Here is a 13079-nt window from a genome sequence, read left to right on the forward strand (position 1 = left end):
GATGGCCTTCTTCCCTCGTGTAACAACACCATTATTTCTCTTTTGTTTCTCCTTTGTTTTATTCTACTGAGAATTTGTTTCTGCTTCAGATGATTATTACCTGACCAAAAAAATTGCTGAAAGTGTATGGTTGACTAATGGCTTAGTGATGCAAAACTAGATTAACTCTTTTCTAAAACCTTACATGTAGACATTTTTCCTTTCCCACCTTTATGAATCCCATGAAATAAAATGAGCTTATTACAGGAAAGAAAATGTTTAAAATATATATTAGCATAAAAATTTTTCAAAGTACTGTGGACTTTGTTATTGCTAAATCTAACTTGTGCAATTTCCTTTACTCAAAATCAGGTGCAAAATTGCTGAGAAAAAGAGTGAAACCCTTTTGCCAAGAGCTAAGGCTTGTGTGTTACACTTACTGTTGAGGAACATCTATCTAAAATACTGACCCTTTTATTTATTTTTTAGTCATTTCTAAGGGCGGAGTATGGTGAGTTAAGAACCCATTTTTATATAAAAATGGCCTTTAAAAGCAAGTCAAATGTTTCTACTGCTGACAAATTGAAGATACCTAAGCAACTATTGACGTTCCTGACTGTTGACTTATGGAATCCAAGGGATTTCTTCAGTTTCTAAGGGAAAATATCTGTCTTCTAAGGGCCAAACACAGTAGATGCAGTACCCCAACCTCACAATAACATTCGTCGTCGGCAGCCGTCCGTCTCGAGAGACGATGGTGTAGCTTCTTAAGAGTCTATCTGCACCGCCGAGAATGGCTGTGCAGTCCGACTCGGGAGTGACACGGTATCTGTCTCCTCCCGTGTTGAATCGATATCTTACGATGATGCTGGAGTGTCCTCTCCAGTGAAGTTGAAGCTACAGAAATGTCTTAATTTTTAAACATTTCATTATAAAAACGTATAATTTAAAGAAACTGTTTTACAATATAATTAATGTATTTGTTTTATGTTATTATATTTTAAGATGTAATTTAAATATTTTTATGGAGGAATGAGCCTAAGAAGGCAAAAGTAACAAAGGCCCATGAAAGTCATAATGTGTCCCTGCCCACTTTGACCTATAAACATAATGAGATGAAGAGAGGATAGAAAATATATGTTTGGTGCAATGGTTTAATATTAGGTTCTTCAGATTCAGGACATTTCAAAAATAAATTTCAGCCAATTTATTAATCATTCATTGAATGAATTCTAATTTACTTCAAGCTAAAGTAATAACTACAATGTGAAATATGTTCCAACATGTTTCAACTGGGGCCAAGCACTCTTTACTGAGGCATTCAAATGAAAATTTACATTCCATACAGCCCTGCTTCATCAGACAGTTACACATTCAAGAAGCACTAAGTTCTTCACCTTACTACATTCCAGGTTGGATCATCTGTGATGATGTGATATTACTGCAATGCATTGCTCAAATCTTTTATCTGAATGTAGCACCTGGTCCCTGTTCAATATAATATGGCACATGAAATTCATGAATGAAGACAAATAACTACTAGCAGATGCCCAATATTTCCTGAGATGATTATATGCACCTACATATAGATTTCTGCATGGTGGTTATTAGCACTATGTTATTGAGGGCAGAACTTTGAACTGGGTATGGGAAATCTGATTCTTGCCTTAGCTATCTCATGTCTTTGAACTTAAACAAGAGATATGCTCCTTCTTGTATTTCATGTGTTTAACTAAAAAGAAAAAGTAGTTAATTCCTACTATCTTTTCTACCTCCAAATGTGAAGAATTCCATAAAGCTATTCTATGGTTCTCCAACATGTCTTTATATATGACATCTGCTTCCATTGCCTGGGGTCTGGACCAATAAGCATCAGTTACTAGTATTTCCTTCTAACCATGAGGCCCTGAAATTGTCTACAGACTTTTATAATAAGCAACACTTCCAAGCTGTAGCATACTTGGCTTCATTTCAGGACTCCTTTATGATTGCTATCTGTCAAATATCCACAATTTGTATCCATGGGAAGGTTAGATACTACTATCATGAATAAGAACTTGAGTCTGAGTGAACTTGGCCTTAATCTGTGAAGAAAGGCCAACCTGTCTTTTCTGATTTGCTTTCCTACCATTTGGTTCACCAGGAAAAAGATAAGGACGATTCTTAGCTATTTATAGCATATCCTTGCTGTTGGTTTGTAATTTAGCTTCTTACCAAATTAATATATTGGATGAGGTATCTAGCGAAGTGATCATAAGTTCTTACAATATTGCAAATGTAAATAAAGAGGGAAGAAAGAAAGAATTGGAATTTTGCAATCTTTTTTACTGCTTTAATGTAAGCTTTTTAACTATATAGTAGTTGTGGTTTTGTTTAATGTTGAAAGTACAAAGCATATATTTGTATATGATTGCATCTATTATAAAGGTATTATTTTTCTTTTATTAAAAAATAAGTGGCTGAATCATAGTTTATATCTATACCTATATATCTATACATCTATCTATATTTATATCTATATCTATATCTATCTATGTTATCTATCTTAATCCTTAATGTAATAGTTAGGTCTTCCAGTACAATGATGAATAAAAATAATAATACTAGATTATTCTTATCTTACTCCCAACCTCAAGGCAGAACACTCAATATTTCATCATTAAGTAGGTTGTCAGCAGTCAATGTTCTGTATATTTATTTGTTAGAATTGAGGTAGTGCCCTTATAATCCTAGCTTGCTGAGATTTTAACCATAAAAGAGTGTTCATTTTTATCAAATAATTTTTCTACATTTTATAAAAAATTAGAGCATATTCTTGTTGTTATGTAATGTTTTGAATTGCATCGGTTGCCTTTTATGCCCATAACTAGCAGCATATATAAACTATACATATTATCATCTAAAGCCAATCTCTAAAATTTCCCTCTCTCATCTAGTTAAGATTTTGTTGCCAAATGATATCTAGATTCTGTCTAAATTCATAGTTTCTAATTTTTGCCTTCAATTTTTTCAACATTTTCTTAAGGAACTACTTAAACACAAAGATAATTTTAAAGAATTGTACAGTGAAATCATATGAACCTACAATCTAGATTCTACAATTAGACTTTTATTTTCCTTGCTTTATTACATATCTATGCATTTATATGTTAATCTCTCAATTCATTTTGTACTTGAGGCACTTTGAATTAAGTTACATACATAAGTATACTTCACCAGTAAATACTTAGGCATGCATATTATCAGAGTTTTTTTTCTTTTTATTCTCTGGAGGAGAAGATTTAAAATTGATGTTATTCCTTTCTTAAGTGGGTGGAAAAATTCTCTGAAGTCATCAAGGTTTTACGCTTTCTTTGTGGGAAGATTTTATTTACTGAGTAAATATTTTCAGAGAGACAGGATTCTATTCACATTCCATCTTCTTGATTGAGTAATATATAATTTTATTTTGAGATAAAGTGTAGATTCACAAGCAGTTGAAAGAAATATTAATGCTATCTTGTATAACCTTCATTCAATTTCCTCAAGTGGTAATATCTTGTATAACTTGATATAAATTGACATTGATACAATTCATTGATCTCATTAAAATTTTATTTGTTTTATATACAGTCATTTGTGTGTGTGTGTGTATATTTTATTCTGTGCAATTTTATCACATGTGTAGATTCACGTGGCCACAACCACAGTGAAAGCAAAAAGTAGTTTTGTCATCCTTCATGCTACCCTTTTATGGGAACATTTACCACCTTTCCTTCCTCTATAATTCCTGAAAAACAAAGATCTGGCATCCCTTTCTATAGTTTTATTTCCAGATTGTTATATAAATGGAATCAAACAGTATGTTACTTTTTGTGATTGGTCTTTTTTTCAGTGAGTATATAATTCCCTTGATACAAGTTGTTGGCTGCATCAAGCTGTTCCTTTTGTCACTGATATTCCAAGGTATGGATGGATCACAATTTGTTTAGCCATTCACCCATTGAAAGACATTTAGGTTACTTCCAGTTTGGAACTATTATCAATAAAGCTACTTAAGTACTAGTGTACTGGTTTTTGTGTTAATGTAAGCTCTCTAATTTGTATCATAATTTTGTCCCATTAATGGATCATTGTCAACAGTAAATAATAATTTTTTATTATCTCCCCTCTTCAGAGTCCTCTTTAAAATCCCCACATCTCTCCACTTATTGCCTTATTTCTCTGTTCCTCTATGATGTGGGAAAGTATCTTGAGGGAATGACAGCATCTAAGTATTCTATTAGGCAAGCTATCTTGGATGTCATAGAACAGAAATACACAAAGACCAAATTTAAGTGTTTTGAACATTTGCTTTATTAAATCAATATAAAGTTAATTGTGAGGACAAAAACAAAGATTTGACATAAGCTAACAAATTTAGAATAATGTACAAACAGGATGAAAGACACACATTTTTTGAACTGGGTTATACAGTGGTCATATCTTCTTTCTCTCTTTTGTGTCTTTCATTAAAATACAACAATCTTGGAGCTTTGCTTAATTTATTTCTCTAGTTAACTACCCATTTCCAAGTTTTGTGGTCTCTACATGCAAAATAAATCCTTTCTATAAATATTTCTTATCTTCTCTATCTCCACCACTGTGTCTACACTACAAATTTCTTTTCAAAGTTAGCATAGTTATTAGCTTATGATATAGGAATCAGTTTCCCCATAAACCTCCTGGAGTTACCTTTGAGCAACAGAACTCCCTCTCAAAATCTCCCATAAGACTCCAAGCACATTTGAGGCCTTTATAATCTGGACCCTTCTTAACTTCTTCTTTTTTTTTTTTTTATTATTGAGTCAACCTCTTGTTGGACCATTTCCAGGAAAAGTTCCTTTTTTCCTAACCTATATCTATGACTGGGAATATTTTCTAGTCACAGGAATCCTCACCTCATATAGGTGTGTCCTTAAATATAATTTTCTCAGAGACCATTTCTTTCTGCCCACCTTATTAAAAATAATAAGATTGACCTTTATAACCTATCATTTCTATATTATTTCCTATAATTTTGCTCCATAAAACTCAATTTCCTAAACATTCAGGAATATGAATATAAACATGTTATATATACATGTTTTATACACACATACATATGTGTTATATCTGGTCTATATTTATATACATGTATACATATATCTTGCTTTTCCCACTGAAACTTTGATTTCATCCTTTCCTTCAACAATTGAATTCTTTTAAAACAGAAGCACCTAGATTAGTGACTTACACCTAAGATACTGACTAAACATAAAACGAATGAATTTGAAAAGCAAACATAAGATAATCTTGTTTGTCATCATTCAATCTTCTTCTGCCTTTCTTCCAGATTATCCCATGAGTTTTGTTTTCTTTGTAAAGTAATCTTGTGCTGAAAGGCACATTGAGCTTTTATGTTTCTGAAATTTTTCATATGTTATGAAAACAGAGGTGAAAGGCATCGGAACAATGAGGAAAAGATTTATGCTATGGAATCAAACACACATTACATAGCTTCCAAATCTCTCCTCCAATACTATTAGTTCCATTGAATTGTATTGCAGTTTATAGTTATTTTTTGTTTATTATCTTAATTTAATGTTCAAAATAACTCTATGCATTAGATAAGTGAGATTTTGATATCCATTTCTTTAAACTGATTTAGAGAGATGATTGAGCTACTCAATGATAAATAATTAGTGACAGAATCAGAATTTAAATTCTAAATCTTATACTCATTCAAAATACATTGTATTTTTAAAATATGCTAGCATGTAGCAAAATAATTTAATTTGTAAATTTTGGCTCACTGATGTACTAAAATTTTTGAAATAATAACTGTGGCTAGCCAGGTTATTTTAAATTCCTGTTTATAATTGAATAAATATATTTAATGGTACACTTTTTATAATTTAATAAATGTTTAATGGTATATTTCATTAATATTTTAAAATAAATATATAGGGGTGACATTGGTTAATGAGATTATATAGGTTCCAGTTATAGATATTTATGATAAATGATCTGTATAATGCCTTGTATGCCCACCAAAATCAAACCTTCTTCCATTACCATAGTTTTGATCCTCTTTACCCTCTACTAACCCCTTTCCTCTGCTAATCACCATACTGTTTGTGTCTATGAGTTTTTGTTTCTTTGTTCATTTGTTGCTATCAGTTTTATATCCCATATATGAGTAAAATAATATGTTCTTAACTTTCCTCTGACTTATTTCGTTTAGCATGATATTCTCAAGGCCTATTCATGTTGTTATAAATGGAAGTATTTCATCTTATGGCTGAGTAGTATTCCATTCTTTGTATGTACCACATCACCTTTATCCAGTCGTCTACCAAGGATGCTTAACTGTTTCCATATCTGCAATAATTTTTGACTTTTCAAAGATTATTAGTCTGATTCTAACTGGGAATCAGTCCTGTTCAGTTTGAAACTGTCCCAGCCTCCCTAGCTGTTTCCACTCCCTCTCTATACAGGGTGGCCAAGTGCTGCCTCTTTTCACTGAACACATTAGTGTGTTCTTTTGAGGACCCTGAGTGTCCTCTCTCTCTCTCTCTGAATGCATTTTCCAAGCATGGGAGTTATACCTCAGTAATGTTACTTTCTCTTTTTTTACCTTAGCTCTCATTAGAGAGGTTGTATTCTGCCAGACTTGACTTCTAAGGTCCCATAACCCCTTAGTGTACACTGCCAGCTACTTCCTTGAGAACCAGGACAGATGGTAGAAGTGCAGGATGATTCATCTATTCCAAGCTCACCATCCTCTCTGTCCCACCCAAATCAGAAAATACGTTGTTTATTATTTTCCAACCTAAGAAAAATAAGGTGGTTCAAATATATTAATTTTTTAATAGCTTTCTTGAGATATCCTTGACATGTAAGAATTATATATATATATATATATATATATATAAATACAACTTGATATTATATGTATACATTGTAAAAGGATCACCACAATCAAGCTAATTAACACTCATCACCTATACACAGTTATCATTTCTGTGTGTTTGTATGACAATATTTTTAACTATCATCACCATGTTATATATTAGGTATTTAGAATTTATTAGTCTTGCATAACTGAACATTTGTTTCCCTTGATCAACTTTACCCTATTTCTCCCTTTAGCTCATCCTTGGCAATCATCATTCAACTTTCTCATTCTGAGTCTGGCTATTTTAGATTCCACATATAAGTGAAGTCATGCACTAGTTCCCTCAGCATAATATCCTTCAGTGTTATCGATATTGTTGTGAGTAACCGAACTTCCTTTTTTTTCAAGCTGAATATATGGGATGGGGCAAGAGTAAGTTTACAGTTGTGAGTACATAAAAAAAGTTTATTCTTGTATTATTATTTACTATTGTATTATTTTTATACAAACAACCATAAATCTACTTTTGCCACACCCTGTATGTGCATGTATATAAATTTTTCTTTATCCATTCATCTTTTAAAGAACATTTTCTTGCTAATTCTTTCACAGTGTTCCTTGTTTGTCAATAAGGATGAAAAGCAGTGCATTTGTTCCAGTGAAGTGTGTTCATGCATAAGGTATTCCAGACTCCACAAAGTGCCTTTCTGCCAACCCTCTGGAGAAATGGCTTGCCCCCAATATTGGAAGCACTTAGAACGTAGAGATTTCTCATAGCTCATAATTCACAGCAAATCCAAGATTAGGGAAAAATACCATAAACAATAAATACATTTTTATATAAACTATGGCATTTTGAAATATTTCATTTTGACTTGGATCACAGATTATAAACTTCTCAAGTCACATGGAATTCAACTTTCTGGGATGTTACAGTAAGAATGAAAATATATAGATAGATATAAAATCAGACTAATTGTATTTGATAATAAAGAAGATTTATGTTGTTTTTGTGACAACTAATTCAGTATAAAATGACAGAGATGAAAGAGCAGGCTGAAGTGTTTGCCTAGTAAATAAAGGTGACATTAAAATCATACACTGAATCAGCTACTTTAGGAAATAAAAACTTCAGGGAGCATTGTTACCTCAAAGGAAAAAGAACAGTAATAGTGTGATTTTTAAAATAAAGGTGTTAATCACTTCCGGCCAAGATGGAGGCTTAGACGGACACGCTAGGTCTCCCTCTACAACTATAGAGGAATACAACTACTTCAAAACAAAGGATAACTAGAAATTCCAGAAAATAAAACTACACGGAAGTCCAACATATGAAGTTATAAACCAACGGTGCCATTTGGGCAGGTAAGAGTTAAAGTGGGCAGTGCTGTTTGCGGTCGCACCCGGAGCCGCGGGTGGCGAGGAGTCCCGGTGGCCAAGCCCCTGGCGGTGCGCGACCCCGGCGAGGAGTCCCGGTGGCCAAGTCCCTGGCGGTGCGTGACTCCAGAGCTGGGGAGAGTGGCTACGCAAGCCCCTGGCGGTGAGCGACCCCGGCGAGGAGTCCCGGTGGCCAAGTCCCTGGCGGTGCGCGACTCCGGAGCTGGGGAGAGCGGCCGCCGCATCGCCTTGAACAGTGAGGCCCAGGGGGGCGGGAGGACGGATCCCGGTCTCCTACCTGAATAACTGTGTGAATCCATCTTGGACCCCCGCCCCCAAAGAAAGCACCACAGGGCTGCGAAATAGGTCGCGGACAAGCAGGCGCCGGTCGCTAATTTGTGACGCGTACACAGGCACTGCCCCCACAGCCAGCCCAAGAAAACAAAAAGCATCTGTCAAAATGAGGCAGGCAACTTTAGAAATACCGGTAACACAACTCACCAGGCAGCAGATAGAGAACTTGACAGATGAACAGATAAGAAACCTGTCAGAGGCTCAGTTCTGGGCCATTGTTATCAGGTGGCTTACAGAATTCACAAAAGAGCAGGAAAAAGATAAGAAAGAAGCGAAAAACTTTCATAACGAAAGGAACAAAACCACATACGAGACAGAAGGTGAGGAATCCAGAGTTCATTTCAACAAACTGGAATATGGAGAAGGAACGAGCAGTCAACCAATGCAGCGAGAGGAAATAGGAAGCAACAACGAAAGGATCAGAAACCTCTGGGACAGCTATAAAAGGCCCAACATAAGAATCATTGGTTTGCCAGAGAATGAGGAAGATGAACTAGAACTTGAAAAATTGAGTGAAAATATAATAAAGGAGAACTTCCCAGACTTGGGGAAGGGAATAGACTTGCAGGTCCAGGAAGCAAGGAGAGTTCCCAAGAGACTGGACCCAGGGAGAACCACTCCAAGACACATTATAATCAAAATGTCAAAAATTAAAGATAAAGAGAGAATCTTAAAAGCAGCAAGAGAGAAGAAAAGAATTATGTACAAAGGGGTCCCAATTAGACTATCAGCTGACTTCTCAAGGGAAACCCTACAGGCAAGAAGAGACTGGCAAGAAATATTCAAAGTAATGAAAATCCAAAACCTACAACCACGAATACTCTATCCAGCGAAATTGTCATTCAGAATAGAAGGACAGAGAAAGTGTTTCCAGGACAAAATAAAACTGAAAGAGTTCATTAGATCCAAACCACTGTTATATGAGATGTTAAAGGGACTGGTTTAAAAAAAAAACAGAAGCTAGGGAGATGAAACAAAGGCAAACTAAATAGGCAACGAGAGGGAAAGAGGAACTGTGGGTACGGGAAGCATATTGGGGGGAGGTCAACAGGGAGGGGGAATGGGGAAAGGGAGGGAGATGATATAGGAATTGGGGATCAAGGTAGGAGGGAATGGAATAGACGGAGAGAGATTGGGAGGAACTGTATGCACAACTAATGGACATAATCTAAAAGGGGGGGACAACTGGAGGGAGGGGGGCCACCGGGTGGAGGGGAGCAGAGGGAAGGGAAATTGGCACAAATGTAATAATTTAATCAATAAAACACATTAAATCATTAAAATAAATAAATAAATAAATAAATAAATAAATAAAATAAAATAAAGGTGTGAAATTGTAATCTAGCCATTTACAGTGTCATAGTTTATTTTATTTAGTGATTTTTGCCAATATCATTTAAGAGTTTGATAATTCTCTCACACATATCTAATATAAAATTATATATGTACATTAATTAACAAAATTGGCACTTTTACTTATTTATGATTTTAAATATTTTGGTAAACTGTACATGAACAGTAGTTTGTAAAATAATCTAGAAAACCTAATGTTGTTAAAGGTATGACTAATATTTTTAGCTATTTGAGACAAAGAACAACTTTCACAAGCTTTAATTTTTACATTGGCTTATAGTTTGCCTTTAATACTTTTTATAATTTGAGTAAGCTTCAAATAATGGAACTATAATTAAAACCAAATTTAGAGAGCCATTCAAAAGAGTATATTTTATGGAATCATAGATGCTCTCCTTAGTAGTTGTGGTTTTAGGAGTGATAACACCATAGAGATATGGAAACTCCACTCTCAAATGACTAGAGTCAAAGAAAATTTTCAAGTTAAGCTATTTTTATTTACTATTTTCCAGCTTTATTGAGAAATTAACATATGACAATATATTATTTAAGTTATAGAATGTGTTGATTGCACAGGGAAACAATTTTTAATATAATTCCTGTTAAGTTTGATTTTTCAGCTGTTTTAGACTTAAACAGGCAGGCTGATTTCAAAACTGCAGTTGTTTTCTTCTATCACATCATTTTTCTCTACAGCTTCTTAATGCGACCATTCGAGGATGGATCAAGCCTGGATTGAGGGAAGCACTATTGCTCTCTTATTGGCTGAGAGCAAATCTCCCTCAAGTGTGAAGGGGAGGAGGATGACCTTGGAGACCAGTGACAGGTTTTTACTTGCCTAGGCTATTCAGTTACACATGAGACAGTGTGGTGAGAGGTTGTGTGCCACTCTATATAGTGAATCATATTCCTAGGTGTAGTCTGAGTTCTTGTCTGTATTCAAGGAGTTAGCAGAATTTATTTTTTTATGTACATACATACATATTTCCTTTCCTTCAGATCATGTCTGCCTCTGCTATTTCTTATCATAAGTGCCTAAATGACCCTGATTCATTTTGTTATATCTGTGTCAGTTTTACCGTTTCCAGTCAAAGAACAGACATCAGCGCATATGTCAGGCAAGCCTATTTTGCATATTTTAAAGTAAAACTTGGTGATCAAGATAAGTCTTGGGCACCTCACAAGGTATGCAAGCAGTGTGTCAAGAGTTTACAGATGTGGACAAAGGGAACACATGATAAATTACCACTTGGTATACCGATGGTTTGGCGAGAGCCCAGAAATCATTCAAGTGACTGTTACTTTTGTATAGTGAGAACGTCAGGATATAACAAGAAAAATAAATGTAAAATAGAGTATTCTAGTCTACCATCAGCTATATGCCCAGTGCCTCATTCAGCTGAAATCCCAGTGCCAGTTTTCATTGAACTACCCTCTTTCAAAAAACAGGAGTCTGGTGAAGAACTAAGTGGCAGCAACAATGACGATTTTGAAATTGAAGATGACTCAGTTAGTAAGGGATGTGATCCGCATGAGTTGAATGATTTGGCATGAGATTTGGGACTATCCAAAAAGGCTTCAGAACTACTAGCATCAAGACTGCACAAGAAAAACTTGCTTGAAAAAGGAGCGAAGGTATCCTCCTTTCAATCAAGAGAAAGTCCATTCTGCAGTACTTTTGAAGTGATGCTGGCTTTGTGTATTGCCGTAACATACATGGTTTAATAGAGGAATCGGGAATTCCAATCTATAACACAACTGAATGGTGACTGTTCATCAATAGCTCAAAGCGGAGCTTGAAGTGTGTCCTCCTCCACAAGGGCAACTGATTTGGTGCAGTCCCAATTGGCCATCCAGTTTGTTTTCATGAAGAATATGAAGATATAAAGAGACATTGATCTGTTGCAATGTCATAAACACAATTGGATCATTTGTGTTGACCTTCAAATGGCCTGCTTCCTTCTTGGTCAGCAATGCGCATACACCAAGTATCCCTGTTTTCTGTGTATGTGGGACAGTAGAGCTCATGAGAAGCATTGGGTGGAGTTGAATTGGCCTCCAAGATCTGACCTCAAACCTGGTGATCCAAACATTCTCCAGGAGCCACTAGCTGATAGAAAAAACATTATATTTCCACCTTTGCACATAAAACTGGGTCTCATGAAGCAATTTGTTAAAGCTTTGCCAACTGAAGGAGACTGTTTCAAGTATCTCATTTTGGCATTTCCTAGCCTATCATTTGAAAAGATGAAATACCTTAATATGTATGTTTGGCAGCAGAACTTTACTACTTGTACACAATTTGACTAGAGTAACAATATATAGTCTTTATATGAATAAAATAACTCTAAATAAACAGTATATTTGAGTAATTTTTTTTCTTTATGTTCCTTTGTATGTATATTTTGTATGATTTTTGGGACAAAGGGAGGGTATCCTGTAGCTTGAAAAATTGATGTGATAGAGAAAAACTGGTGTCATTTTTGGATTCAGATGCCAAAAGTTAGTCAAAAAAAGTGTCAGATCTAACTCAATGAAAATTGTGTTCCCCGGTGTTATATATGGCAAAATAATTACCACCATAGTGTTAACTAATGCCTCTATCAGGTCACATAATACCATTTCATTTTATTGGTGAGAACATTTAGATCTAATCTCTTATAAACTTTAAGTATTTAATACAGTACTTTAACTATAATTATCATGCTGTTTATTAGATCTCCAGAACTTACTCATCTTATAAATGGAAGTTTGTACCCTTTGATCAACTTCTCTCCATTTCCCCCATCCTGGTTACCACCATTCTACTCTCGGCTTTCATGAGTTCAGATTTTTTAGATTACCCATGTAAGTGATGTCATGTAGTATTTGCTTCACTGATTTATTTCACTTAGTATTATTCCCTCAAAGTTCATCCATGTTGTCCTAAATGGCAAGATAGTGCTATTGTAAATGGCTAAATTATACATACATACATACATATATAAAATATATAACATATATTTATGTAATATATGTGTGAGTATACATATATGTATGTATATTTATCCATAGATATGTTGACAGATTATTTCTAAATATAGGCTTTTGTGACTAACACTGCTATGATCATGGAAGT

The 13079-nt window shown here is 34.7% G+C and overlaps 1 pseudogene; it reads left to right on the forward strand.

Annotated features, from left to right (window-relative positions):
* LOC150012294 (C-myc promoter-binding protein pseudogene) overlaps positions 1-11515 on the forward strand; it is a 62715-nt pseudogene extending 51200 nt beyond the window's left edge.
* The last annotated feature ends 1564 nt before the right edge of the window (positions 11516-13079 follow it).

The sequence above is a fragment of the Furipterus horrens genome, unplaced genomic scaffold, assembly GCF_987537825.1.
Source record: "Furipterus horrens unplaced genomic scaffold, mFurHor1.1.pri manual_scaffold_4, whole genome shotgun sequence".
NCBI lineage: Eukaryota > Metazoa > Chordata > Mammalia > Chiroptera > Furipteridae > Furipterus > Furipterus horrens.